Source organism: Bombina bombina, chromosome 5, assembly GCF_027579735.1.
Source record: "Bombina bombina isolate aBomBom1 chromosome 5, aBomBom1.pri, whole genome shotgun sequence".
Classification (NCBI taxonomy): domain Eukaryota; kingdom Metazoa; phylum Chordata; class Amphibia; order Anura; family Bombinatoridae; genus Bombina; species Bombina bombina.
In genome coordinates, this window is record NC_069503.1 from 633,267,733 (window position 1) to 633,295,093 (window position 27,361).

The 27,361-nt window shown below is 38.5% G+C and overlaps 1 protein-coding gene across 1 annotated transcript in view; it reads left to right on the forward strand.

Annotated features, from left to right (window-relative positions):
- The first annotated feature begins 2,074 nt into the window (after positions 1–2,074).
- PTPN3 (protein tyrosine phosphatase non-receptor type 3) overlaps positions 2,075–27,361 on the forward strand; it is a 651,525-nt gene continuing 626,238 nt past the window's right edge. The window contains exon 1 of the mRNA XM_053714599.1: positions 2,075–2,461. The gene's annotated coding sequence lies outside the window, so the exon portion shown is untranslated. The remainder of the gene's footprint in view (positions 2,462–27,361) is intronic.

The window sequence follows — 27,361 nt, forward strand, 5'->3', positions numbered from 1 at the left end:
GGGCCTGTCTGGGTGCAGGTCCATAGGGAAAATTACAAAACAGACACTACAGCACACAGAAAAAGTTCAGCACTTTGTGTGTGTGGCTGCATTTGTGTGGCTGTATTAGGGACCTAAGTTTTTGGAAGAGACCTTACGCAGTAACTGACTGATTCCAGTTTTGCTTTTAATCCTGAGAGCTTGACGTTTTCTGTGTGCTGTAGTGTCTCTTTTGTAATTTTTCCTATGGACCTGCACCCAGGCAGGCCTGAGGTTAACCGCCTGTGACTCTGGAAATAGTGTAGCCTGTTTAGGGGGGGTTGAGCCTGTTTAGGAGTCAAAAGCTGAGCCTGTTTAGGGGTCATGGTATGTGTACCCGGTCCGGTCTGAGAGTGCTGTCCCCTTTTCCTTGCTTTATATATATATATATATATATATATATATATATATATATATATATATATATATATATATATATATATATGTGTGTGTGTGTGTGTATTTACAGACATACAGTATATACACATATAAACACATAAATACATATGTACACATATAGCAGTGCATTGGAACCGTTTGCAGTTAAGTAGATGAAAACATGAAAAACCATATTTATGCATTATTCATATTAACCTTTTAAAGCCGTTATGCCGTTCCATTCCGTCATAATTAGACTGGGCTTTAAAGCCGTTATGACGGAATGGAACGTCATAACTAACGGCTGTCCTGAAGCCTTCTGTGCTTCAGGGATTTAATCGCGGTCTGGAGGGCGTTCCTAGGATTGTAGGGACGCCCCCCAGATGCGATCCAATAATTGAAATCTTGCGATCGTATGCACGATCGCGTAGTTTCAATTTGTCTACATCGGAACAGTTGTTCCGATGTAGGCACTTTAACCCTGTCACGAAAGGGTTAAATAAAGTGTTATATTCTATATTTACATTAAATATTTCACATTCCAATGTTCTGCACATAGCAGAATATGTTCTAAGTATTTGTAAAAATAGATATATATTGTAGCAAAATACCATAAAATATATATAGAAATATTCTGCTATATGAAGAACATTGGAATGTGAAATATTCATTTTTTCATGTTGGGTTAGAGCACATGAAAATATCAGATTGGGTTTGCACGAGAGTGGGGTGTTTTTTTTATTTATCTCCATTGACTTCTATGGGGTAATATGTGAATGTGGCGCGCACGCAACATTGTACATTTGTGCTTGTCAGGTTAGCACACAAGCAAAAACCGTTTACTTCCAACTCATAATACGAGCGCAACACTGCGCACACTTCTAGCGCAATTAACGCATGAAAGAAAATTTTGGGTTTCATGTCCCTTTAAATTAATCAATTTGATAAAGTTTTGAAAAAAAAAAACAAGAAAAAACATTTTTTTTTCTTAGATGTTTTGTTTGGATCACTTTGTGATTATGCCCCATAGAAAGTATACAAAAATGACCCATATTGCCACATAAATCAGAGCACTCTGTGTCATAGTCTGATGGCTTTTGTCCTGACGTGCCAATTGGCTTTATTTTCAAAAGCCAAATCTATGACAAATTAAAAAAAAATTCACAGTCTGAAAATTAGTTATTTTTTATTATTATTTGAGGTTAACTTATTTATTACTTTTTAATGTGCAAATGCACATTTAAGTATTTATGACAAAATTCTGTAGTCAGCATTTAATAACTTACCGCAGTAGCACTTTAAAAAGTAGTTTAAATAGGTCCATTATGTACTTTTGTTTGATCCCCCAGCAATGCCGTGTGCCTGGGCAGATTTAGTATATTTAGCACATACTACTAGCAAGCATTTTCCCTTTCACGCCAAGCCTCTGCCTCTTTACAGGCTGGCAACAATACTAACCTAGGTTGCAATGATTGGCACTCGTTTCTGTTGTAGAGATTTAAAAAGCAAAAATCTCAGATACATGCTAGAACAGGAAAATAAGGTTGGAAGAGTGCAGTTTTACATAGTTGCTTTTGGAAGCAGTTTGAGAGACTCGTGGGAGGACCCAGCTGATGTCACACACAGAGGAGGGCTGAGGAAAGGAGAAGCCATCAAAGAGACGCTTCCAGGGCAGGTCTGGCTGACTATTTGTATGCTTTGCCTGCCTTGCTTGTAATCAATGTAATAAAATATACATATCCAGTCTGTGAGAGGTGGAGCTCAGTGACAAGCAGACTGGGGGAGGTGGAGAGAGACGAGGAGGAGGTTGCTGCTGCTGCTGGGAGTGGGACAGTGCAATACTGTAGCTTTTGCTTCCTGGAATAAAAAAAGGAGCACCACCTGCTTTCCTTTGTCAGGCACAGGGTTGATCCCAGGATCCTGAGTTGGGGGAATCTTTTCTGAGCTTGGGATTTTTTTTACCTAAAGGTCAAGGGAATCTAAAAGAAGTGGAGGGCTGGGCAGACCGGAGTGTGAGAGGAGCAGCCCCCATCAGAACTGGAGGAGGAGGCTCTGGATGGTGCAGGTAAATCACTGCAGTGGGGGAAAGAAGGCGTTGTTGCTTGCTGCTGCACCTAACTAGCCAGACCGTGCACCTTACACAGTGTACGTTACATGTTTATCACCTTGCTTGGGCTCAGGGTGTTCTGGGAAGCAGTGTTCTGCACTGGCCAATAAAGACATTTTAGTCCATCAAACCTGTCAACTAAGGGCAGGTTGTGTATCAGTTAAAACGCTTATTAAGTTTTTTTGCATATGTTTCCACATATATCTATGGTAGATATTGTTAGCTAAATTATTGTAAAAGATATTCATTAGTAATAGAATCCACTATTAAAAATGTATATTAATATTAAAAATAAAACTGCTTTTAACTAGGACTTACCATATTAAGTATTGCCTCTGAATATTTTATAAATTCAATTTATCACCAAGACAGAGAAGGGAAAATTAAACCAATAACACTCAAGACCCTTTAGTTTAACTCGTTGTCTGCCAGTTGGTGATGTTTGTAGTACACGTTTAAAGGGAATGTGTAACTTTTATCTATGTATCTGCTTGAGTAACTAGTTCACCTATGTGATGCACTGGGTTCAGAATGCTGTATTGGCTGACACCAGCCTTAGTAAAGTGACAGGTATGTGCAGGCCTGTCAAAGCTCACCTCTTTAGATCAAACACTGGTTTATGTGGAAGTGAGCTCTTATATAATACCAGCATGACTTCTGATGAGTTGTGTGTAGTTTGTTTTATAATATAGTCTTTGAAGTCTACTTGCTATCAGGCACAACACATGTGTATTGTACATTCTAGTACTGGTATTCCAGAAAACCATATTTTATACCATATTTTGCGTTTCACCAATAATTGCATTGTATATTATAACTTTACCTATTTGCAATCACAAAATTATCTAATCTATGTGCTTTGGGTATATTTGCATCTAAATTAACTGAATTAGCTCAACTCACAAGTTACAGAAGAGATGTGATAATACTAGGAAGGGTTTCTTCCCTAATATGTAAATAGTAGGCATTAATTCTATATAAGTTATATCATAAAAACATTGATATCAAATTGATCCTTAATAAAATATTTTTCTTTGCTAAGTGCACCATCATAATCAAGATATTAGTCATCTGAATGTAACATCTTACACCCTGAAGTTTCCAGGCCACTAAACTATATGCTAATTAACTAAAATAGCAATAGTTTATCCAGAGTAATTTAACATGGCTTTTATCATTTCTGCTACCTTGTAGTATTGCCTTCAATTCAAAGTGCACACTTCAATCTTTATTTTTTTCTCTTCCAGACATAAGATTGGACTTGGCCCTGTAATTTTACAGTAGTGGGTGGATTTGGATATAACACAGTTTAAATTGCTGGCTTGGCTTACATTAGACTTTTTTTTTTTTTCCCTGTGTTGCAACTAACATCAATATTTACCCTAAGACGAGGAGTTTCATACTGAGTAGTGTGTGTGATAGGGGGATGGGACCTGCTGCTTGAATGATCCTATTTCAGGAATGTCTTTTATTTTAGGAATGCAGTCACACATTTTCTTTTTTATTTTGATTTCTATCATTTCTATTGTTGTGCTTTGAATTGTTCACAGCTATTCCTATCGAATATTATATCAAGACACATATATAAAACATAATTTATTGTTACTGTTCCAAATATATACAGGTGTCATTATAACAGGAATATACTTTGTAATGTGTACATGGTATAGTTTTACTGACAGCTAAACTATACTGACATTGTTTACTACTGTTAAAATAGTGCATATATGTATGTATATAATTTATATATATATATATATATATATATATATATATATATATATATATATATATAATGTGTGTGTGTATATATATATATATATATATATATATATATATATATATATATATATATATACATACATACATACATACATACATATTCGCTCATTTTTAAAACTTGATGAATCAGCAGGTGTTGTGCTTTCCAAAATATGCATTGTGAGATAAAGCTGGATCCATTAGTACCAGTATAATCATTCAGAAGAGACATTAAGTACTAAGTACATTTATAAGCATAATATTGACGTTATTCCCCACTTCCCTCTAGTCATGGGTGCTGCCATGTTGAAATCTTTCTTTCACTACATCTCAGTGCAGCAACTCTCCTTCACATACCTGCAGTGTAACCTACCAATACAGCACCATTGATCAGAGGGAGGTGCGTGAAATGTATTTAGTGTTTAGGGCTTGTTTTATCAAGCTACAGCAGACAGGGGCGTACATATGTGCCCCTGTCCGCCGCAGCTCTCCTCTGGTGGACTGAATTCCGCTTGCGGAATTCAACATTGCTCAAGAACGCTATTTTGCGCTCTTGTGCAATGCCGCTCCCTGCCAGAGCACAGCCTATCACACGCGGGCAGGAGCTGTCAGCGTCTCCCTGGTCAGACGAGACCGGGGAGATTGAAATACTCCACCTAAGAGGTGGAGAAGAGTTAGGGAAGCAGCGGTCCGCTGCTTGATAAATACAGACTGCAGGTTCTCTTGCAGTCGTAGGCTGGTGAAGCCGTTGATAAATTAACCCCCAAGTGTCCCTTTAAAATTAGGATCGTTTAAAAGAATGACACTCTAGACCTATTGACATGTTTGTGAAACCTCTATCTGTAATAGGCTTGCTCATGTGACCCTGCAACCAATATTTATGAAGCAGTGCTCTGACAGATCTGACCAGGGGGGATTTACAAACCTTGCTCTCATGTGATTGGTTGCAGAGGGCAATGGCAACAAATACTCTGGTTTCAGAGGGCAATGGCAACAAATACTTCCTGCAAGTTGTAATCTTAAAGGGACAATCAAGTCCAAAAAAAATTATTCAAATAGGGCATGTCATTTTAAACAACTTTTTTTATTTACTTTTATCACAATTTTTAGTTGAAAGCTAAACCTAGGAGGTTCATATGCTAATTTCATAGGCCTTGAAGGCCGCCTCTAATCTAAATGCATTTTGACAGTATTTCACCACTAGAGGGCATAGGTTCATGTGTTTCATATAGATAACATTGAGCTCATGCATGTGAATTTTAAAGAGGAGTAAGCACTGATTGGCTAAAATGCAAGTCTGTCAAAAGAACTGGAATAATGGGGCAGTCTGCAGAGGCTTAGATACAAGGTAATCAAAGAGGTAAAACGTTTATTATTATAACTGTGTTGGTTATGCAAAACTGGGCAATGGGTAATTAAGGGATTAACTATCTTTTAAAACAACAACAATTCTGGTGTTGACTGTCCCTTTAAGCAGAGAGGTTCACTACATACAAACCTTGTCCAATCAGATAATGATCAGTCTCCCCCAAAGTATTTGCTTATTTCATAGTTTAAAGTGCCATGAAACAGGTTCCACTGAACATATCAAATGTAAAAATATACATAAGAAATAAAGATAAGTATTTATAAATGTGTTTTTTTTTTTTTTTTTTATAATTTTCTAAAATTACTAACTTTTAAAGTGTATGCAAGGAACTCTGATCCACCCCCCCCCTCAGCATTTTATTTTGAGCTTTAGGATATCAGGGGTCACACAGCTGTGAACCTGCATATATGTGCAATACTTTACTTGCATGAATACTCATTTTGTGTGCATGAGAAATCATTTCCTCACAGATTGTCAGTGTAGCTGCACAGAAGATAGCCAATCCAATTAAAATTACCATTGGATAACTAACATTAGATTCTCATTCTGCTCTTAACTTTATAACCACAATCAAAACATAGCTTTGACCAGTGACCTCCGACCTTAAAATAATGGACACCTTTATATATAATGTGCACTACCCCAGAAGTATGACAAGCAAACTAGAACAGAGCATGCACGGATCAACTGATAGAAATGAAAAACAGCAGTTGAATAGTTGATCATCACATACTCCATGCTAGTTTTCTGTCACTTTTCTGGAGCTTTGCACATTCTATGCTGTGCACAGTTACAGAGGGCCGATACGTCACATGTAATATTGCTGATAACTAATGCGCTCCAGTATTCGTAAAATTGCGTTCTCCTGAATGCATAAGAAAGAGCATCACTTCCTTTATAAGGAAAGCGGGGGGGGGGGGGATTTAGAGGCCGCAACAATGCAGTGAAATTAAAGGGGTTATTGGCGGTCTTATGAAGGCACACATTGCAGGAACACTTGTGAGGATATTTATTACATACATTTATATTAAAGTAATTTATCCTGGATATGTGAAAAATGTTTTTCAGCAGTTGTGCTTGTCTACATTTAGAGGTTTTTGCATAGGCATGTGCATTGGTTTCTTTAGAAATGCAAATTTGTTAATGAAACAAGGATATTAATTTAGTTTTCACAAAACAAATATCCGAATGAATGCGAAACAAAATTTAAAGAAAACTAATAAATACTTCAGAAATTCATCAGTATTCCTTTAAATTACCTTAGAGGTTAAAAATGCCTACTTATAGCGCTGTGGAGAGCTGCACTAATCCATACACTTCCGATTAGCGTGGCCCTGGACTCTGAAGAAGGGTTCGCAGAGCACTACACCTATAGTACGCTGGGGAGCTGCACTTATCCTGACTCTTCTACACAGAGCCCATGGCCGTGCTAATGGAAATGTGCCTGGCATTCTTGTTGTAACTTTGGGGCTGATTAAACTCATTTAGGGAGAAAAAACATAGCAAATTATCTACAAAAATCCTCATAGACTTTAATGGTTATTTTCTAGGGGGAAAAAAAACTTCTCTAAAAGATTGTGATTGACCCCTATGTGTTTAAAGTTTTTTTATATCTGTTATTTAATTGAAATTAAAAAAAATCTTTATATTTGTCTGTTGCATAAAGATAGCAAGAGAATGAAGAAAAAATGATAATAGGAGTAAATTAGAAAGTCGATCAAAATTGCATGTTCTATCTGAATCATGAAAGAAAAAAAATTGGGTTCAGTATCCCTTTTAACCCCTTCATGACCGAGGACGTTGCCAGGAACAGCCTACAAAAAAATACCCGTAACGACCAAGGACGTTCCTGGCACGTCATCTGGGGTTTCAATCAGTGGAAGCGATCCTCATCACTTCCAGCCGCTTTCATGGTATTGCAGTGATGTCTCGATATTGAGGCATTCTCAAAGCCAAAGCCATATATGTCTGCTATTTCTGAACAAAGGGGATCCCAGAGAAGCATTTACAACCATTTGTGCCATAATTGCACAAGCTGTTTGTAAAGAAATAATTACAGCTAAACACAAACACCGCAGAAATCTAAAAATAGCCTTGGTCCCAAACGGTCAGAAAATGGGAAGTGCTGTGGTCACGAAGGGGTTAAAGAACCTCTAAATAGAATGGAATTGCATGATTAACATGTGTATAATATAAAGACAACGCAATAACACTTACTCTGAATTTCAAATAAGCAGTACATTTTTTTTGTCTTAAAACTGCATGCGTTATCTGAATCATTAAAGTTTAATTTTGAGTTTAGTGTCCCTTTAAAGAAATTAACAGTGTATTGCAGTTCTCTTTTCCTATCGAAACACACTCACTGTTATAAGGTCTTCTGCAGTTATAGATATTCCAAGTCACTCGTAGCTATAAATTAGTTTTTGAACAAACTGTGCCCTGTTTACAGGGAAATTGTGCACTACATTTTTCTTTGCATGAATGTTTTGTAGATGATCCATTTGGGGGTGGTTTTGTAACAATGTATAGTTTTGCTTATTTTTAAATAACATTGTGCTGATTTTCAGACTCCTAACTAAGTTTTAGATGTGTACAGACCTCAGATTGCTTCTGTTTTTATAATGGGTCTTTTCATATGCTGGGGATGGGGGGGGTCTGCTTTCAGTGGGTGTCCCAGCCTAACCTCATCAACAGTGTTAAATTGGTAGCTTCTAAGTAAGTTTTAAAAGGTTTTATACTGGATTTTTATATCAGTATCTGTGCTTATTCTTCTTTATAGTAGTGTCTATGACATGCAGTTCAATGACAATTGTTGTATACTGTCTCTTTAATTAAGATAAATTGAACTGACCAATAGCTTTACTCTTCAATTATTACTTGCTGTTCACACTGCATAGGCCACTCGTGATTGACACCAATTGTAGACATAAATTGTCAGGAGACTGTGGTAAGTGTATTTGTTTAAATATAATTATATTTTAATTAACTTTTTAAATGGCATTTTGAAATAAAATAAGCTACTTTATCATTCTGGAGCATTGTGGGGTTTGTTTGTTTGTTTTTTGGTTAAACCGAGTAAATTTTAAAAGGCTTTACTTTTTGTCACTATTGTACTGTCACATAGTTAACCTTTACAATTATTGCATATTTAATAATGTGGTACAGCTGGTTGTGTGTGAATACATTTAATCTTAATATATTATTGTTCATGTTTACAGTGTAGTTTAGAATTAAATTGATATCAATTATCATATTTGTCAGCCTTACATTCATGGATTTTCATGTATGTCATAAACCATAAAAAAAAAAAATGGAATTGGTGGTGGTGTCAGATACATTTCATAAAAAAATGAGTTGTGTGTTCTGTTATGTAATAATGGAAGGTTACAATATAATCTTATGACTAGGCTGACCATATTGCCGCTTTAAAAAGGGACACATATGAAACATACATATGTCAGGGCTGTTTTTAGGGCTGTTTAAAGAAATGGTTTTGTATAAGAACCCTCACGTATGTATTTTTCATATGTGTTCCTTCTTAAAACGGCAATATGGTCAGCCTACTTATGACTGATGTGACAGTAATCCCATGGGGAAAATGACCACATGTCATAGGAATAGGTGACTGGCTGGATGGCACATGAAAGTCAAGTTTTTCATTATTGCATCTAAAACAAGATGCTTTTTTAGTTATATACAATGGTCATTCCTGTGCTTAGGGACATTTTTAAACTGTTGGGCACAAATATATTAACCGGTTCACTAATCACTGTGCTTGTGTTTTCCCTCCTTTACCTGCAGCTCCCTTATTTTAACTCATTACAGAATCCAGTTGGTAAAGCCGCCATCTTGTAGCTCACGTATTGTTTCGTCCAGTGATAGAAGCAGTGCACGCTCCAAGATCTGTGATGTTTTTGACAGCTGTAATTTTCACTTCAATTTAGCTAACATAATAGAGGGCAGGAAGCGTTACTTTTTTTGCACAGCTTAAAGGATTACTAACTTTTTTATTTAATAAGGTTAAATGCAAGAAACGTTTGGAATATAAAGTATAATATCAATTTAATTTACCTTGTAATTGTTTTAAACAAAGCCTCCTTCTTACATAAAATTATATTTTATTATTTTACAATATCACGTCATCCAGCCCACAAATGTGGGCCGTCTATGGGATAACCAAACCGCCAATTTTATCCCTGTTTTTTTGCATCTCATTAAAATAAATTAGCTCCATTAAACGCATGCGCAATAGCATATACCTCTTAACGCATGCACAAATAGCGGCAATCAATCCGAGATCATAGCGGAACAGAAGAAACAAATGCATGCGCATTTGAAATTTTAATCGATTCTATCTGTATTCCAGCCAACCGCATATACAACATACTTCAATGCTGCTAGCGGTCCTCTTGCATCGCCGATTCACGATTCATTGAACAGAAGATGGTGACGTATCATGTGACGTTGCGCTAACTCGCGCATGCACAATACGTCCAAATAACGCCATCTTCCAACTGAAGTTGTCAGCACAGCTTGGGAATCTGTAATGGCTGATATACAAGTGGGTTTGGAAAAATTATTTATTTAAAACATAAATATCTTCAAAACGCTAAATATTTAATACTGAATACACATTAGAAAATAGATTTATATGTATACTCCTGTGTAATTGGCATTTCATTTATGACTACAGTGTTCCTTTAAGAGATAAATAACAAATATCAGCTCCAAGATGGCGGCACCCAGTGTGAAAATGCAGAGCTTCACTAACTAATACTTGTAAGGGGTTAAAATAAGAATGACTTTGAAGACAGCTGCAGGCACAGAAGGAAAAACACTAGTATGATAAGTAGTAACCATTTTACTGTATTTGTACCAGCAGTTTAATGTCCCTTTTAAAGGAACATTGCAAAAGCAGCTTTTAAAGGGATATAAAAATGTAAAATGCTTTGGTGTGATAGAAAACATTATTATTGCCCTATTACTTTCATATAAACCATTCAAAGGTGCAAATAAAATTGCATGCTTTTAATGTTCGTTTTTCAACATTAAACTCATATGGGGCATATTTATCAAGCTCCGTGTTTCTGGCGAGCCTTCAGAAGACCGCTGCTCCATAACCTGTCCGCCGAATACGATCGGGTTGATTGACACCCCCTGCTAGCGCAAATCTGCAGGGGGCAGCATTGCGCTGGTGCAATGATAAATGCCGACAGTGTACGCTGTCGTCATTTATCGATGTGTGGCGGTCATGATCTGCAATATCGGATCATGTCCGTCCGCACCTTGTTAAATAGGCCCCATAGTGTCATTCCTTATAGAAGGTTTAATTATACATAATTGTAGCCATGCATTTTTATTTATTTTGCCTGCCTTTTCATTAATTAAATTTAACTCCTGAAGATTTTAGTGTTTTTAAATTCTGACAAGCTGGGCAGTAAAGCTCTCTGGGCAGTAATGTCTCTAGGTTATTTTATTTTTTTAAGCAAAACATAAAACGTATCATTCTCTTTTACATGGACAATTTTTAATGCCCCTTTACACTCCCTCACCAAATACTATCAAGCTGTCAAGCAAGTTTGATTGAGGATTGATATATACTTATTAACAGGCCGAGCAGTCATAAAGGTACAGGTTAAAACAACTTGCTGTAATTCAAAGCATTGTTAAAACATAATTTTGTAGCAAGGATAAGCATCGACCCAAAGCATCAGACTTTTCCATGTTGTTAAAGGGACAGTCAAGTCCAAAAAAAACTTTCATGATTTAAATAGAGCATGTAATTTTAAACAACTTTCCAATGTACTTTTATCACCAATTTTACTTTGTTCTCTTGGTATTCTTAGTTGAAAACTAAACCTAGGAGGTTCATATGTTAATTTCTTAGAGCTTGAAGGCACGTGAAGCTCCTAGGAGTGAGCACTGATTGGCTAAAATGCAAGTCTCTCAAAAGAACTGAAATAAGGGGGGGAGTTTGCAGAGGCATAGATACAAGGTAATAACATAGGTAAAAAGTGTATTTCTATAACAGTGTTGGTTATGCAAAACTGGGGAATGGGTAATAAAGGGATTATCTTTCTTTTTAAACAGAAATTCTGGTGTTGACTGTCCCTTTTAATGACTGTAGGCACCTAGCCAATAGCCATCGAGGATTGGATATAACTGAAGATCTAATATACATCACTATTATAATATGGAGTAAATTATCACTCTCAATCTAGTTCATAGCAGTACAAGGCTGATGATTGCTTGCTACATGTGTGCAGCTCCTAATTGTTTCATATCCCTTTAAGTTAAAGGGACAGTCTACACCATTGTTTCTCAACTCCAGTCCTCAGGACCCTTAACAGGCCAGATATTCATTATATCTTAACTAGAGCACAGGTAAAATAATCAGCTGATGGGTGAGAGCAGGTTTGTAACCATGGCTATTTTTTAAAAAAGTATAATGTTTCTGGCCATTTCGAAATGGCCTCTAAGCTCCACCCACTGATTATGTGTTCAATTTTGTAAGGAACGTAGCATCCAATTAGAAGCAACTCACTTGTGAGATTTTTCAGCTGCAGTCACGTATGTGCAATGGTAAATGGAACATTCGTTCAGAGCCTCGTTTGACAGTTTTATACTCTCAATCTGCGTGCAATCAGATCCCCATATTCTTCAAAGCAGTAAGGCAGCTATCACTAAGAGAGACCCCCCCAATTGCTACCCCCAGTGTCATGGCCACAGACAGCCCTCCTGATTGCTGCTGCCAGCCTCACCAAAAGTGTTGGCCGGTGCAGCTGGATCATTTTTAGCTCATCATGGGGAAAGGGGGTGTTGCGCTTATTAGTCTTGTGCTGCAAGTCATGGTAACTCACACATTGTTGCATCTGGTGACAGGACAGAATATCCTGGTGTAGAGCCGCCTCTATTTCCCCCCCAGTGTTCTGACCCCAGATAGCCCTGCCGGCATATGCCAGCCAGCGTGCAGGAAGACATTGCGCAGCATCTGTATGAAGACTTCCAGAATGAAGTATACCAATGTGGCCTCTCTACAGCCTTGATGAACAGCATGTCAGTTTTGCAGAATTCTTGTGTGATGCTCTAACAGAGTGAAGAGGAAGTGCACTTGTGAGAGAGCAGGAATTTTGAAAATGCAGAAGGCTGCGATGGGGTCCTTTACTTTGCCGGAGCATCAAACAAGAATTTAGCAAAACTGACACGCTGTTCATCATCACTGCTGTAGAGAGGCAGCATGTGTATACTTCACTCTGGAAGTCTTCATGTGACGGATGCACAATGTCTTCCTGCATGCTGGCTTATGCCAGCAGGGGTATCTGGGGTGAGGATACTGGGGGGAGCAGTTGGGGAGGTGCAGAACTGGAAGGGAATAGAGGTTGCTCCATACCAGGATATATTGTGTGAGCATTCCGGTCCTCACTCTGCAAATGCCGGGCATGCTCAATAAGCCTTAAGCTACATCACTTGTTGCTATAAGTATGAGTGTAAGGGGCATAAAGAAAGTAGCTAAAAGGAGGAGGAGGGGGAGGAGTTTGTCAATCATTTCCAAATAGCCAGAAACTTTATACTTTTTTTTTTTTTTTCAAAAAAGGCTACATAGTTACTGCTGCAGTATGTGGAAAGGGGTGCAAAAAGCTAAGGTGCAAACTAATTTATGCATTCATGTTAACTAAGGAGTAGACTGTCCATTTAATCATGCCTTTGTTCTGCATTTTATATATACTTTGACATTTTATTTTTTTTAGCTATCTTTTAAAATCCTAAATGGTTTAAAAAAATGAAAACTTGCTCAATAATGTTAAATATGATTTTAAAGGGGCATGGAACCAAAATGTTTATTTATTTGAAAGGAGTCAAACACGTTAAAAATATTTAATATTTATTTAATTTTTGCATGGAAAAGGCCAGTTAGGCAGGGAATGACTTAAGGATTAAGGCCTGATGGAGAGGGAAGCGTAAAGGGTGAAGAGTGCAAAAGGGCTCAGCAACAGGCTTCAGGCGTCTTCTCGATTTTGTCTTTGGTGGGCCTTTTATCCCTTCCTCCCATCCTCTGATTCCTGGATGGTGGATGAGCTATACAGCTTCCTTAGGGTTACTGCAATTCACAATGGGTATAGGGTTAATTGTGATAATATACGTAAATCTATGGTTTTTATTTATGTTTTGTTTATTGGTTCAAACTGCCTGGTAACGGCAAGGCCCCTTATGGGTTGTAGTATTTGTTACACTCTGACTTCTGGAGGTCATGGTCTACTTCCATCATGACAGAGTCTTGGGTGGAGTAAAGTCCAGGTAGGTAGGGGGAGTGGAATGCTTCGGGTCATTACGGAAGCACCCCTACTTTTCATGTGAAGGCCTGGCAACTCCTGATTAACTTCATTGCCTCTGTTTTGGGTAGAGTGTCCCCTATCGCAGCTACTGTGGCTATTGACCTCTAATAGTGCTGAGTCGTTTTTAGGGGCTCACTTGCTGTCATCCTGGGTTAAGCAGTGGTTCAGTCAGATTGTTGTTTAATAAACGAGACTGGTACATTTTATATCTCTTTTCACTCTTCTTGTCTTGAGTTTTTGTTGTACTGTTATGGTTAAATTGTGTAGTTATACTCTAGAAGCGACCAGCTAGGCCTTGAAAGTACCATTAAATATAGTAGGATTGCATAATCCACAAATGCACAAAAAAAAGCAATAGCTCTGAGTACATATTGAGTGCATATTCTATCTGAATCATGAAAGTTTAATTTTCACTTTAGTGTCTCCCTTAAATATGAATAAAAAAAGCACCCGGTACTACAATTTGAAACATTATTTTAGATGGAACAGGGGGAAAAAACCTGGTAAACTGAATTAGGCTTGCTAATGTTTACTGTTCAATACCGGTTAAAATAGTTAAACATTAATTTTGTAGTTAAACACTTGTGTGAAACTTTCAGATACAGTATGCCCACAGTTGTATGCTGTGTGTTATTTCAGTTCTTTGAAGTAGTTAAATAAAATGTCAAATCTAAAATTTCTTTTTAATCCTTGTGTTTTATGGAAATCCCACTTTCATTTATAAAATTCTTTACTAAATTGCACCTTGTTTTGTATCGGTTTATTAGTACAGTCACATTTTTATGAATATTATTCATTCTTGTCATAAGTCTTAACCCAGGGGAAGTACTATGTTCTCCTGTTAGTCTAAAACTAGAGCTCAGCCTCTGATGTCATTTAAAGGGATATTATTATGAGATTATAAAATGTATAAATATGTGTAGCTAAAAAAAAATCATGTAATTTGTAATATAGTAGATGTTCCGGGGGGATGGGATGGACTAAATGAGAAGTGATACAAGGTAAAAAAAAAATGGAGGATTGGATAAATGACTTGGATGCAAAGTGTAAAACTTAGCATTTAGGAAAGAAACATTCAAACGTTAATTACAGAATAAATGACACTTTACTGACTGTTATAAATATGGAACTGGACTTGGGAATTATTATTTCAGATTATTTAAAATTTAGTAAACAATGTAGCATTGCAGTGAGTAAGGCCAGCAGAATGCTTAGTTGTATTGGTAGAGGTATTTGCAGCAGAAATAGTAAGGTTCTTATGCCACTTTGCAGATCATTAGTTAGGCCTCATCTTGCATTGTATGCAGTTCTGGAGACCATATCTCCAGAAGAATATAAACAATCTCAAATCTGTGCAAAGAATGGCTATTAAAATTCTACATAGTCTAGTCTAAAAAAAATCAAACTTACCAGGAGAGGCTCAATGACCTAAATATGTATAGCTTAGAAGAGAGAAGGGAAAGAGGTAATATGATAGATACTTTTAAGTATATTAAGGGGCTTAGTATTTTAGTAGGGGTATTTTTCATAAAAATAAAAAATTCAAGAACAAGGGGTTATGATCTCAAGCTGAAGGATAGTATATTCAGGAGTAATTTGAGGAAGCACTTCTTTAAAGAAAGGGTGATTGTCATTACTACCTCTTGTGGTAGTTTATTCCATCAATCAAACACTGTGGAAGACTTCAAGAATGCCTGGGATAAACATGTTGCTATCCTACAAACTAAATAATTTATACTTTTAGCAAATATTTGGCAGAGTTATTGGCTGTATGGTTCTTATGTGCTGTCAAAATCTGTTTCTCTTTTTTTTTTTTTTTTTATAAATGCTTTTTTTAAAGAATCCTAAAATTGAACAGCAGTAGAGATGGTCGACAAGTATATATTTGCAAGATCATATACATAGTGGTACTAGTTTGTATGGTGGTTTAGATGAGAGGACAGTCCGTAAGTATCCATGGTTCATCAAGTCTCTTTGGTATTTGAAGCTCTCCATTATAGCAATGACTGTCTGGTCCAGTAATTAAAGGTCCATCCATTTTTTATTTTTTTTTTAAATAATTTTTATTGAGGGAAAGTTTCGGCATACAGGTAAAACAGTGAAGCATTACACAATTACTTACAGAAAGTAGCAATAACAGGATACATTATATAGAATACTTAATGAGCTACATAATCTAAAATTAGTGGTATCAATGGTGTCACGTAAAAATATAGTTTATAGATGCCTATAATAACCTAAGCCTTCTCTACCAAGATTGGAGGCCACTCTTGGACCCCAGCTCATAAAAGAAAAAATAAGAAAATAAATGATATTTATAGAAGACTATCTGGAGTAGAAGAGACCACTTATGGATCTCATTGCATTCACCTCATATTTTTCATATTTACTATGCTGTAACTGTTAACTATGAAAAGGACACAATAAACAAGGTGCAAACACTTTATTTATATATATATATATATATATATATATATATATATATATATATATATATATATATATATATAAAGGAATATTGATAAGAATATGTTTACTGTTAACATGAAACCTAGTTATGGTTCAGGAGACCCCTGCTATTGCATGGATAAAGAAGGGGGGTTAAGTTGGAAGTAAATAAACCTAAAAGACTACATGCTATGCTAGGATTTCTTAAGGGCTAATTATACACCCATTCCTCGCCCTAAGTCAGCGTATTTTCTTGTGGCATAGAGTACTTAAAACTAAAAATCTAGGTAGTGGTGTGAAAAGGAAGATCTGCGTATCATTACCTCTCCAACACATCATGCCGCATCTAGTACCCATAGGGGAAACATAGCAAATATGGTGTACATCTTAGTCATACAGTTGGTAGTTTATATTAGGATAAGTCCAAATGACAGGGGAAAAATCTGCAGGCCTGAAGATCCCCACTATTGCACGGTTAAGGAAAAGGGCTATATTGATAACATAGGGACTAGTGGAGCTAAATGGTATACATCAATTCCTCAGTAGGTACTATTAAGTCACTTGACACCAATAGCATCAAAGGTATAGTATGAGTTCCCCCAAGGCACAATATTAGACATTCTAACTAGACTATGCTGGATATCCAAATTTCAAATACTAATATGTAGGCAATGAAATATAGCCTCAACTACATATGATACTCTGAACCCCCCTTGCTGTTAGTTACAGTCATAGTTGTACAGACTAAGGAAGCTTAGTACTTCCATCTGCAGGTAAGTGGCTTTCAGACCTGTTTAAGGTAGCAAATGTGTGAGAACCCGTGTAACTCAGATCAGGGATAGATTTGCAGGACCGACCTGCAGAAAAGGCAATTGAAGGAGAGTTAAGTAGCGTAATATAAAGGGAGCTATAGCCTCAGGGTAAACATGTGCAATGCTCAAATACAAAGACTACTGTATAACATCAGACTCATAGATTATGATCGGCGTGAACTTTCACCAACATTCAGCACCAAACTAAACTTAATTGCAAAAAGATGTAGGTTCACAGGGGATAAACAATATTGGCAATGATCAATATTAATTTAAAGTCCATGCAGTAAAGGCCAGTAGCCATTATGTAAGAAGCAAGGAGTCACTACTTAACATAATATAATAATGGGGTTAATAGTAACTTAAAGTCCATGCGGTAGACGCGAGCAGCCGTTATGTGGGGAACACGGAGTCGCTGCTTGACATAATAATGGGGTTCAAAGATATCCCACTCCTAGCTCTAAAGTCAGTATATTTTACTTTATGGGTCCTTTAACGGCAAACTGCCATATCTGTTAGCCTTCTAGCTATCCCTCAAGCATAAGAAAAAAGCAAGGCTCCAGGGTCCCAAGCCATGCGATAGTGCACATATGGCCACATCATATCCGACAAGGGTTGTACTCCATTGTAGGGGAACATATGCAGATCTTTAGCTGCCGTAAAGTTATTGTTACATGAAGAACAGGGAGTTTCTGCTTGGGATGATAACGGGCTGCAAAAATATTACACCCCCGGCTCCAAAGTCAGTATGTGTTTACCTAGGCACTTCATTGACGGCTATCTACCATATCCAAAAGGTCACCAAGTTATCCCTTTGACACAAGGGAACCCGGACTCCTGGATCCCAGGCGATGCGATAATGATGGTGTGGCCTCATTAGAGTCTGCAAGCTTAGAGTTGTACTGCAGGGGAACATATGCGTCCTCATCACGGCTAAGGAGAGGAGTTCGGCATACAGAAAAAAGATCTTGTCTGGTGCTTCCTGTATATACTCGCATCCGCGGTTCATCTGGCTGACTTTCTAGTGGAATGCCTGCATAGACCTGAGGTATGGTGTTAGGAACTTGCAAGACGACCGCTGCACGTGTCTCTGGCTCTGAATTAAGCCGAACTGCTGCTCCTGCATTTCCAGACTGTCTTGCCTCTGCTGTTGTGCTAAGGGTAGGGTATAGATGCCGGGGGCCCCAATGCGCCCACACCCCTCCCTTCCATTTTACAGACTTCAGGTAGGGTAAGTTTATGAATGGATGAACGACACCGTGACCAAATGCCAGAGTAAGTTCATTTTCCAGAGCTGCATGGTGGTTTTGAAGCAAACTGCGCAGCTCCCCCAGAAAGCTCGACGGGATCTCCATGGCAAATATATAATATCACTCAGTAAGCAAAAAATGAAACCAGCAATGGTTTTCTTAAGAAATATATTGTGTCTTGCGTGGAGAAAAATATCAAATAAATTTTGCAGTATTTTTCGGAGTACTACTGCTTCCTAACGACAGGTGCAAATTAATGCCCTGCCGGGGGTAAGGTGAGATGGTAGGCCGCAATCCTTAAATCATTCCGGAACGCTGTGTGTGATCTTTGTTCCAAAAAATAATATTCTAGTGTGTTAGAGCTTTCTTTGCTGTATATCCTTAGTCCAAAAAGTATAAGTAATGGAGTGATAAAGAAGGAGTTTTACTCAGTTTGGAACAGAGAGTTAGAGGAGCTGATTTTGCAGCCTATCATGGCCGCTGCCCGGAAGTTCCCCCCCGGTCGATCCATTTTTTGATTCCTCTTTACCTCCATTAGGAGGTAACTTAAAGGGACAGTTTACTCTAAAAAATTCTCTACTTTAATTTGTTCCTAATGATCCACTTTACCTGCTGGAGTGTATGAAATTGTTTACAAGTATTTCCATTACCCTTATATTGGCATTTGAAATAGTTTATTTAGCCTGTGGTATGTCCACCCATCCTGAAAGTTTTGGGCCCCAAGGCAAAGCTAGAAGAAATTACACTCCCAGTGGGTTATAGAAGAGATAAGGTAATAAAATGTTAATTTTCCATTGTTATCTACAAGTATTAGTGATTGGCTTATGGATAGATATAAGATAAATAAGCAGGTATATGTACATCATGTGATAAAGTAATAAAATCTGATTATACCTGTCATGAGATGCAGGACATATGCAGGACACAGCAATGATGGTACAACTCTATTTTATTACAGAGCATAGCAATACACATCCAGACAGGTTGATTGTCCTAAATTAACTGCGACACAGACACCGGACCTAAGCCCCGCCCACCAGCTAGTGACATCACATCCTGCTATCATCACATCTTCCCCTTTTTCAAAGGCAAAGCATACATTCACATATATTAAATAACAAAGTACACCAACAGGGTATACAACAACATTTTGTTTTAGAACATTATAAGAACAGATGGATTAGAAAACATGAACAAATAAATTACATCCTGACTTGGACATCGGGGTAGACTACCCTAGTCCACAGTGACCATGGGATTATTCTGCCCATACTTCCGGTCACTGTTCTAGCTAAAGTCAGTCCCTGTATCGGGCCGGAAGCCTCACCACTCTTCCGCTTGATGTAACTTTGCATGAACTGTCCTCTGATACAGAAGATGGTGAACAAGAGTCTGCTGGAGGCAAAGATATATCCCCGCTATGATCTTGCTGAGGGGAAGGCACCTCTCTTAGAACAGGAGATCCCACCGGCGGTGGTACTGAGGTATCCGGTTCCAGACTCTCAGGTACAGGCTGAAGATGTCTTCGGTTACGGCGTGTAACCGTCCCTCCCTCTGTAAGGACTGTGTAAGACCTTGGTTCTGGAGAGCGGCCCACTACCGTAGCAGGCGTCTTCCATTTCTTCTCATCATCCAGTTTAATTCTGACACTTTGGCCCGCTTTCAGTTCCTGTAAAGGCCTGACAGAATGTCTCCTGTCGTAGAAGAAACGATAACCCTTTTTGGCCTCTTCATCCCTCCTAAGGACTTCGTCCCGAGGAACAGGGCCAGGCGGCTTGAAGACACCCACTGAGGGTAAAGTGGTGCGAATCTGGCGTCCTAGCATCAGCTGTGCCGGGCTAAACCCGGTGGCTTGAATGGGCGTCGCCCTGTATGACAAGAGGGCTAGGTACGGTTCAGATTGCTTTAGGATGAATTTTGTTGTTTGAACTGCCCTTTCAGCCATTCCGTTGGCCTGCGGATAATGTGGACTTGACGTGGAATGTACAAAATCATATTCCCTGCTGAAAGCACTGAACTCTGTAGAAGCGAACTGCATGCCATTATCACTCACCAGCTCCATTGGAATGCCCCAGCGGGCGAACAAGCTCTTCAGGCGAATGATAACGGCCTGACTTGTGATATCATTCAGGGGTGCTATTTCCAAATACCTGGAATAGTAGTCGATAACAACAAGAAACTTTTTCCCGTGCAGTTCGCACAAATCAGCAGCTATTTTCTGCCACGGCCCCGCAGGCAGCGGAGTAGACATTAAGGGCTCCCTTCTCTGAGTAGGCCGGCGTTCCCGGCAAAAGGCACATTTAGACACATGATTTGCAATGTCGGAGCTGATCCCAGGCCACCACACAGCTGTAGCTGCTCTTTCTCTGCACTTTGTAATGCCTAAGTGGCCATCATGAATCCTGTTTAACATCTCCTTCCTCATGCTGACAGGAATTACAATACGGTCTTGGAACAGCACCAACCCCTCCAGCTCCGTGAGCTGCGACCTCTCTGGCTGGTAAGCATTTAAAGACATCCAGGCTGCCCGGCTCTCGGGCCAGCCATCTCTTATGTACCTTATAACTTCTTGCAGATCTGTGTCCAAATATGTCTCTTTCTTTATCTCTTCCAGTTTCCTTGAAGAAATGGACTTAGAGGCCAGAACTGAATCAACATACACTTTTACATCCGACTCTGTGGAGGATTCTTCAGCAGCAGCCAGCGGGAGCCTGGACAGTGTATCTGCCACAACCAGCTGCTTCCCCGGCACATGCACTGCCTGAACATTGAACCTGAGTAGTCTCATTAAAAGTCTCTGGCATCTCAAGGGTGTTTTGTCGATGTCATAAGAATTGATAAGAGGGACTAGCGGTTTGTGGTCAGTTTCCAGACTAAATTTCTCCAAACCCACTAGATAACGCTGAAAGCGCTCACAGGCCCAAACTGCAGCCAGGCACTCTTTCTCAATTTGAGCGTATTTTGACTCCGCAGCCGTCAGTGTGCGGGAACAGTAGGCGATGGGCTGTAGTTTGTTGTCATTCAGCTGCAGGAGTGCAGCCCCCAACCCATAACTGCTTGCATCAGCACTAACCACAGTCTTTTTTGAAGGGTCGTAGAACCCCAGCACTGGGGCAGACCCCAGCAGGGACTTAGCATGCAGGAACGCTTTTTCTTGTGAGGGTCCCCAGACCCAGGCAACATCTTTCTTAAGCAACTCTGTGATAGGGTGCAAAACTGTAGATAAATCTGGAAGAAACTTGCCCACGTAATTTACTAGGCCCAATATCTGTCTCAGCTCATGTACATCAGAAGGGCTTTTCATCTGTTCGATAGCCCGAATTTTCTCGGGGTCCGGCTTGATGCCATCCCCATTGATGATATGCCCAAAGTAGCATAATTCAGTTTTCCTAAAATGACATTTTTCTTTATTCAGCTTCAGCCCAGACTCTTTGATAGCCTGCAGCACACAACTCAAACGCTGATCATGCTCCTCCACTGTAGACCCATACACTAGAATGTCGTCCATGACGACTGCTGTGCCCACGTGGCCACTCAGGAGAGAACTCATTTCCCTCTGAAAGATCTCAGGAGCGGAGGATATCCCAAAGGGAAGTCTGCAGAAACAGAACCGACCTACCGGAGTGATAAAGGTAGTCAGTTTGCGGCACTTTGGATCCAGGGGGATCTGCCAAAAGCCGCTAGAAGCGTCTAATGTGGAAAAGAACTTCGCCCCAGCCAACTTCGGGGCTATATCTTCCAGTGTCGGCAGCACAAATCTTTCCCTCTTCACTGCCTCATTCAACCTTTTCAGGTCCACACAGATGCGCACCTTTCCGTTTTTCTTTGCAACTGGAACAATGGGGGCACACCAATCAGTTGCTTCAACAACCTCTTCAATAACCCCCATAGACTTCATGCGCATGAGCTCTTTCTCCACTTGAGGCATGAGCGGGAACGGAATTCTACGAGGAGTAGAAATACTGTACGGGACTGCGTCACTTTTAAGTGCTATACGGACAGGTTTGCAGCTCAGTAGGCCCAACTCGCCAAACATATCTTCAGAGATCTCATTCACTCTGGCCACGAGGCCCAAGTCACAGGCTGCTTTTCTGCTCAATAAACTGTTAACACACTGACCTCGGATCACATGCACCCACATGGTGAACTTTTTTTGTTTGTACTCACAGCTGGCAAGAAATTTCCCCACACAATCAATGCGGCCACCAGGACTATGAACATTTGTAGTAACCTTCGCCAGCTGGGGCTGTCTAGGCAGTTTCATAAATTCAGCAAAAGACATTACAGTGATATCTGCTCCTGTGTCAATCTTAAAATCAACTTTGGCTCCCATTACAGTAAAAGTAACCTTCCAATCTGCCTCTGAGCTTGTCCGTTCCACAACAGACCCCACAAAAGACACTTCCTGACCCTCCTGGTCACTGTCCACCTGCATCTCCTTAATGTATTCAGTTTTACACACCACTTCAAAATGGCCTATTCTGTTACATTTTCTGCATCTTTTATCTCTGGCCGGGCATATAGCACTCTGATCATGAGCCCGGTAGCACCGTGTGCATCGGCCATGTTGCGCCCATCCACTTCTAGGCCTTTCCAATACTTTTGATCTACCGCTCACACTGTGCCTTTCACTAGTAATTTTTCTAGACTGTTGCACTTCATCCACAATACTCTCAGACCTCAGATCAGCACTTTGCTTTTTCACCAGTTCACTCTGGCGGGCCATCCTAATAGCCCCTTCTAACGTTAAATCAGGCTCTAACTGCAGCTTCAGGGAGACTTCAGCATCTGCAATTCCAATAACTATTCTGTCTCTGATTTGCTCTTCTTTAGCAACACCAAACTCACAGAATTCAGCTAATTCATACAGGCTGCGCACAAATGACTCCACAGATTCTCCCACACGCTGATTACGTTTGTGAAAACAAGCTCTCTCATGAATCACATTTCTTTTGGGCACAAAGTGGGCACTGAGTTTATCCATAACTATATCAAAGTTAACTTCTTCCCCTTCTTGAAAAGTAAAAGCATTGAACACTGGCTCTACATCTTTCCCCATGGAGTATAAAAGAGAATTAACTTGTACTTCACCACTCTCCTTGTTCAGTTTGGATGCAATCCTGAAGCGCTGAAACCGCTGACGCCATGTGGGCCAAGCTGCAGGCTGAGAAAAGTCAAAAGGCTCAGGTGGGGTAAACTTTGACATCGTTATCATCAGAAACAGAAGCGTAGTCCAGAACTTCTGACACCATGTCATGAGATGCAGGACATATGCAGGACACAGCAATGATGGTACAACTCTATTTTATTACAGAGCATAGCAATACACATCCAGACAGGTTGATTGTCCTAAATTAACTGCGACACAGACACCGGACCTAAGCCCCGCCCACCAGCTAGTGACATCACATCCTGCTATCATCACAATACCTACCCATTGTATTCGGTTGTTACTTCAAACACAAAATCGGCTAATTCATATACACAAATAAGCCTTAAAAAAAGCAAATCTCATACATTTTATACTCGGCAGCTAGTAAAAAAAAAAATTGGAAACACATTAAGGGAAAAACAGTTTTATAGTATACTGTCCCTTAAACATTTGAATTGAGTGCTTAAAACATCAGTGAAATAACATATCTAAAAGTCTTTCACCTTTGCAGGTAGAACTGTATAACAATTTTCAGTATTAACAAATCAAATAATTGAACAATAATATTTGGAACAGTAATGTAAATGTAATAAGAGAGAAGAAGCGGAAAGAAAAAAAGAGGGGGGGGTAGGGGAAAAGGAGGAACTCTTCTACTCATAAGGGAAAAGGGGCTAGTGTAATAAAATCTGTTTTCTATTTCATTATTATTTATTTTGCAACCTTTTCCTGTATATTAGCTGTGAAAAATGTTGTTTTTCTAAATTTCACAGATTTTCTATAAAGTAATAGGTGCCGCCATGTTTAAGTTTTCCTGTTCTCTCACTCTCTTGCTGAGAATGTGTGGAACATAAGATTATCTAACATGGTTTCCACACAGCCTTGTTTGCACAAACTATAATTTTATTTGCTGATTTATATCTGTCCCAAATTGTTCTCAGCAGAAGACAGAGATAAAGAGAAAACTAGTTCCAACATGGCAGTCCTCATTAATTTATACAAACTGAGCTAATATAATTGTAAAAAATACAACTGCATATTATTTTAAGACTAATCTTTGCTCCGGATACATCATGCAGTCTACATCATGCATTTACAGTTTAAAGGGTTAGAAAGGGCCACATTGAAATGTGCATGGGTGCATTTCTATTTTAAATAGAAATACTGTATATAACTTACATTAAAGGTTATTCCTGTTTTCAGCAGCATACACACATATGCCATGAGTGCCCGTTCATCTGTATTCAAGCTCATGGCATACAAGCCACTGTTTAGTTTACTCTCTGAGAAGGTATAGTTGAATACTGGTGCACAGGCCCTCACAGCATATGTGCGTATGCCACTGAAAAACAGTCATAACTTTTGCTAGTAGCATTTTTGATAATGAAAGTATATTGCAAAACTGCTTCTATTTACAATTTAAATGTACTCATGCACATTTCAATTCTGACCTTTCTATCCCTTTAATATTCCTTTAAAATGGTTATTATGATTGGTTGGAGAATGCAATGTTGGTATTGAAAACCCTAGCTGAGTATTTGTTTAACCCTAGCAGGGGTTAAATGGAGCAGTAAAGTCAAAATTAAACTTTGATGATTCAGACAGATCATACAAATTTAAACAACTTTCCAAATGACTTATGTTATCTAATTTGCTTCATTTTCTTGGTTTTCTTTTTTTGAAAAGCATGTCTAGTTAGGTTCAGAAGCAGCAATGCACTACTAGTAGCTAGCTGCTGATTGGTGTCTACACAAACATTCCTCTTGTCATTGGCTTACCAGATAAGTTAATCTAGCTTCTAGTAGGGTACTGATGCCCCTTCAACAAAAGATAATAATAGTTGTTTAAAATTGTTTGCTCTACCTTATTCATTAAATATTTTGGGGGTTTCACGTCGCTTTATTGTAGTCAAAATTGAAATGTACATAAATGCATTTGAGTTTTGAGTAGACAAGTCTTTGTAATACACTTTTATATTAGCAAAAATGCTTCAAGTAAATACTATTACTGTTTAAAGGAACGTGGAAATCAAAGTTGAACTAAGTTGAATTTTCATTGTTCAGATAGAACATGCATTTTTAAAGACTTTTTTTAATTTACTTCTATTATCAAATGTACTTTGTTCTCCTGGTATCCTTTGGTGAAGAGCATATCTAGGGAGGCTTAGGAGCAGCAATGCACTATTGGGAGGTAGCTATTAATTGGCAGCTTCACTCACATTTATCTTGTCATTGGCTTGCAAGAAGTGTTCACTTAGCTCATACTAGTGCATTGCTGCTCTGGAGCTGGAAAGAGCTGAATAAAGAGCCTTCTTTTTGTGTTTTTATTACAGGGTTTAGGCAAATGTTAACTTTGCAAGGAACCATTCAAAGATTTGAATATTAGCATTTGAATGTTGATTTGCGTAGATATCAGTGTAAATGAGAATAAATCTTCAATAAAATATACAAATTCTGATGTTCAAATGTTAGCATTCATTCTTGTGAACCATTAATTTTAAAGGGAATGCTAATTCTGGCATTATAATGTCAAAGTACAAATATGCATCCTTGACTATGGATCATAGACTATGAATATAATAATAAAAACAAAATAACTATATCCTTTTTAACACAACCTCTCACTTTTAGAAAAATTTAAAGGGACAGTCAACACCCGGCACAATTTAATCCCATAATTTAGATCCTCAGAAAAAGATGTGCCTGCACCGCCTCCAATGTTAAATACCTCTAACGTTATAGGAGTAATCATCCACAGCACATACGTTTTTCTGCTGTAGATATGGTGGCCAAACTCCTCCCCCCCTTCCTTTGTCCACTTCTCTATTGAATTCCATGTTAGTTTGTGTTCCTATGCTAATGCGCATGCGCACTTACATTTCTGTCCGTTGGCAAGTAGAAATCTGAAGTGCTGCTGCAAATCGCCGTGAACGCCTGTTAAGAATCCAACTGAGATTTCTAATTTGCGGTTTAATTTAAAATGAAACGTAATACGTAACGTTGGGTGGAGTTTGGCGGCCATGTCTACAGCAGAAAAACGTATGTGCTGTGGACGAATATTCCTATAACTTTAGAGGTATTTAACATGAGAGGCGGTGCAGGCGCATCTTATTCTGATGATCTAAATTATGGGATTAAGTTGTGCCGAGTGTTGACTGTCCCTTTAAATTAAAAAGTTGCAGATTTTTTTTTCTGTATTTAATCTGCAGATTATCTTGTCTCTTATTTTATATATATATATATATATATATATATATATATATATATATATATATATATATATATATATATATATATATATATATATATATACACACATATACACACACACATATGTATGTATGTATTGTGTCTGTCAACCGCAATTCCCCACTGCAATAACTAATAAAGTCTATTAACCCCTATATCCGCCATCAAACCCACACCGCAAGTAATAACAAAATTATTAACCCCTAAACCGCCATAGCCCACAACACAATTAACCTATTCAAGTATTAACCCCTAAACCGCCATAGCCCACATAGCCTATTAAATGTATTAACCCCTATTCTGCCGCCGCCAGCGTCACTGCCACTATAATAAAGTTATTAACCCCTAAATCTAAGTCTAACCCTAACACCCCCATAACTTAAATATTATTTATTATTATTCCTCTTTAAAACTAAATACTTACCTATAAAATAAACCCTAAGATAGCTACAATATAATTAATAATTACATTGTAGCTATTTTAGGAT